Source organism: Crinia signifera, chromosome 19, assembly GCF_055691185.1.
Source record: "Crinia signifera chromosome 19, ASM5569118v1, whole genome shotgun sequence".
Classification (NCBI taxonomy): domain Eukaryota; kingdom Metazoa; phylum Chordata; class Amphibia; order Anura; family Myobatrachidae; genus Crinia; species Crinia signifera.
This window is the reverse complement of record NC_139226.1, coordinates 46,001,669-46,006,258: the sequence shown is the minus strand read 5'-3', so window position 1 is coordinate 46,006,258 and position 4,590 is coordinate 46,001,669.

Here is a 4,590-nt window from a genome sequence, read left to right as displayed (position 1 = left end):
GATATGCCTGTAGTGCTGTAGTGTTAGTCTGCAATGATATGTACAATGATATGGTCATGTTAGAGGTAGAGAACAGAACAGAAAGTTGCACATTCTACACTATATCCTCTGTATGCCCTCCGCCCTATACACTAACAATACCACAAATACTATTAATCCTCACACATTGCTAACATACACACAACCATGGCACCCCCCCCCCCCCCTTATCACATGATGGGCAGGAACTCACATCAGTCAAATATTTACTGCCCGTAAATCCCACACCTTCCACCTTGTTCAGGGCGCCAAAAGAGGGGGAGTCTACTAATTACCTGGGCCCAGGTCTGATGGAGGGGCCCAGTGGGGGTCCTCCCCCACATTACCTGGAAGCCGGAGCTGCAGCAGCTCTTCTCCACTTGTGTTTTCCTGGTGGCTACTCCTGTGTGCACCTGGTGACTACTCCTGTGTGTACCCGGCGGCTACTCCTTTGAGCACCTGGCGGCTACTCCTTTGTGCACCTGGCGGCTACTCCTTTGTGAACCTGGTAACTACTCCTTTGTGCACCTGGTGGCTACTCCTGTGAGCACCTGGTGACTACTCCTTTGCGCACATGGCAGCTACTCCCGTATGCACCTGGCAGCTACTCCTGTGTGTACCTGGTGACTACTCCTTTGTGCACCTGGTGGATACTCCCGTATGCACCTCACAGCTACTCCTGTGTGCACCTGGTGACTAATCATTTGTGCACCTGCTGGCTACTCCTGTGTGTACCTGGTGGCTACTTATTTGTGCACCTTGTGGCTACTCCCGTATGCACCTGGCAGCTACTCCTGTGTGTACCTGGTGACTACTCCTTTGTGCACCTGGCGGCTACTCCCGTATGCACCTCACGGCTACTCCTGTGTGCACCTGGTGACTACTCCTTTGTGCACCTGGTGGCTACTCCCATATGCACCTGGCGGCTACTCCTGTGTGCACCTGGTGGCTGCTCCTATGTGCAAATGGTGGTTACTCCCATATGTACTTGGTGGCTACTCCTGTGTGTACCTGGTGACTACTCCTTTGTGCACCTGGCGGCTACTCCCGTATGCACCTCACGGCTACTCCTGTGTGCACCTGGTGACTACTCCTTTGTGCACCTGGCGGCTACTCCCGTATGCACCTCACGGCTACTCCTGTGTGCACCTGGTGACTACTCCTTTGTGCACCTGCTTTCTACTCCTGTGTTTACCTGGTGGATACTCCTTTGTGCACCTGGTGGCTACTCCCATATGCACCTGGCGGCTACTCCTGTGTGCACCTGGTGGCTGCTCCTATGTGCAAATGGTGGTTACTCCCATATGTACTTGGTGGCTACTCCTGTGTGCACCTGGTGGCTACTCATGTGTGCACCTAGTGGCTACTCCTGTATACACCTAGTGGCTACTCTTGTGTGTACTTGGTGGCTACTCCTGTGTGTACCTGGTGACTACTCCTTTGTGCACCTGCTTTCTACTCCTGTGTTTACCTGGTGGATACTCCTTTGTGCACCTGGTGGCTACTCCCATATGCACCTGGCGGCTACTCCTGTGTGCACCTGGTGGCTGCTCCTATGTGCAAATGGTGGTTACTCCCATATGTACTTGGTGGCTACTCCTGTGTGCACCTGGTGGCTACTCATGTGTGCACCTAGTGGCTACTCCTGTATACACCTAGTGGCTACTCTTGTGTGTACTTGGTGGCTACTCCTGTGTGTACCTGGTGGCTACTCCTGTGTGCACCTGGCAGCTACTCCTGTTTGTACCTGGCGGCTACTCCTGTGTGTACCTGGTGGCTACTCCTGTGTGTACCGGGTGGCTACTCCTGTGTGTACCTGGCGGCTACTCCTGTGTGCACCTGCTGGCTACTCCCGTATGTACCTGGTGACTACTCCTGTATTCATCTGACGGCTACTCCTGTGTGTACCTGGCGGCTACTCCTATGTGCACCTGGTGGCTACTCCCGTATTCACCAGGCATCTACTCCTGTGTGTACCTGGTGGCTACTCCTGTGTGTACCTGGTGGCTACTCCTGTGTGTACCTGGTGGCTACTCCTGTGTGCACCTGGTGGCTACTCCTGTGTGTACCTGGTGGCTACTCCCGTATGCACCAGGCGGCTACTCCTGTGTGTACCTGGTGGCTACTCCTGTGTGTACCTGGTGGCTACTCCTGTGTGCACCTGGTGTCTACTCCTGTGTGTACCTGGTGGCTACTCCTGTGTGCACCTGGTGGCTACTCCTGTGTGCACCTGGTGGCTACTCCCGTATGTACCTGGTGGCTACTCCTGTGTGCACCTGCTGGCTACTCCTGTGTGTACCTGGTGGCTACTCCTGTGTGCACCTGGTGGCTACTCCTGTGTGCACCTGGTGGCTACTCCCGTATGTACCTGGTGGCTACTCCTGTGTGCACCTGCTGGCTACTCCTGTGTGTACCTGGTGGCTACTCCTGTGTGAACCTGGTGGCTACTCCTCTGTGCACCTGGTGGCTACTCCCATATGTACCTGGGGGCTACTCCTGTGTTAAATTATAGTTATGCCACTGCACACACAACAATACCTCCTATGGTTCTAATATAGTTAATTGAAGATGTATATATAGGCTAAACTGGCAATTGTTGCTTTTGGGGCATTTTTATATGTATACATGTATGTGAGCGATATACATATATATTTATGAGGAATCTGTTCTCACAGCCATCTTCTGCCAGCATGTGGGGTGCTCCTCTAAGGCGACACAATTTATGTCCTGATAATAGTACATATACAGGATCCTTATGATCCAAAAGGGGCACTCACCAAGTAAAAGCAATGAAACTTTTTTTAAATGGTACTTCAAAGGAAAATGTATATCTTACTTTGTCATATCAGATCAAAATTTCCTTGTAGTCAAGGTTTCGTCCACTAGAGGGCTTTTGCCAAGACACAGTACAAGCTCCAGGAATCAGGTATCCGCAAATATTATGGATCACCCGAATGTATCAGGAGGGCCCACAGCAGGAATCTCTGAAAGGTTTCTATGGGAGATGCAAAGGTGCCCGGTGTATCAACATCGGGCAGCAGCGCTTCGCATCCCTGGGCTACCACCATTCTGATATGGCGGTATCCAGGGCCTGATTAACAATGTGCATGATGGAGCTATAGCTCCAGGCCCACTCTCCAATTTTGTTGCTGAGGGCCAGGGCTTTCCAACGAGCCCAGCCCCGTGTCACTAGCCCCCCGGGAACCGGAGATACCGCCAGGCAAACCTGGAACATTTTTCCCATAGGATAACATGGGATCCGCCAATTCTCCACCCGGTTCCAACGGCTGCCAGTTCCCCCTCCGGCATGACAGAAGCTCGAGGTTGATCTCAGTCTAACCCAAATCGCTGGGCCTTCAATCTGATACCTGGTCCATATGGGTTCATTGGTTCAAGAGATATTGCGGATAAACCAATTTTTTTTCATTTCTGAAATGTAATTTCATGGATTGTTTGAGGACAGATTTCTCTGGAACCAAACGGCCAAGTTTCACAGGACCAAAATCATTCGAAGCCTACATGTAAATGGGTCAGTTGGTTCCGAAGATGTAGCTGGTTGTTTAAAGGGGGGCGGGGGTGGTTTTCTCTCCCCCTCACACCAGAAAAGGCAGGACTAGGCTGGTGTAAAAGGGGCCAATCCGGGAATGTCCCTGCATTATCCTGGACCATATTCCCGGGTAAATCCCTGCATTTTCATTTTAATAGGCATTATGGTGTTTGGCATAATACGTAATGGAGATTATGGTGTGTGGCTTAACATGTAATGGGCATTATGGTGTAAATTTTTAATGCATGCCTCTGGCGCGCAATGCCCCTGTTTATGAAGCATGTTGTGCATTATTGCTCAATCTGTTTGGTATAGTGTGTATTTTGTCTCAATCCATGTGGCAAAATGTGAATTTTGCCTTCATCTGCGTGGCATAACGTGAATTTTGACTCAATCCGTGTGCCATAGTGTGAATTTTGGCTCAATCTGTGTGAATTTTGGCTCATTCCATGTGGCATAATGTGTAAGAGGCAAGTATAGTATAAGGGGGGTTACTATTGTGTTGCATGATTTGTATAAGGAGTATATAGTGTGGTAAACTTAGGTGATCACATAAAAGGTGCTGAAATGTTGTCTACCAAGTTTGGGCTTTCAGTATTTTTTTATGACTGGAGTGCTGCCTCACCCTGCAAGTATCTTAGGACATCGGCATCCTGCGGGTGCACCTTTGGAGTGCACCCGCCAATATATCTCCCTGCATTTTTCTTATGCCAGCCCCCTGCCTTTTCCAGGCATATATAATTAGTTGAAAGTATTTACACAAATAGAGACACACCCATGAGCAGACCACCCAACCAGACCACTGGTCACGCCACCCACATTATTAGGTGCTGGCCGCAACCCCTAGTATTGCGCATAATAGGCCCTTGATCATTTTCAGCTCCAGGCCCATTTACACCTTAATCTGGCTCTGGCGGTATCCCATTGTAGTTTACGAGCTACGGATCACATTGCCACCGGGGCAGTTTGGTCAGTGCAGACCCCCCCAGCGCTTGGTTCGGCACATCCTTTCAGAGCCTTGTCCC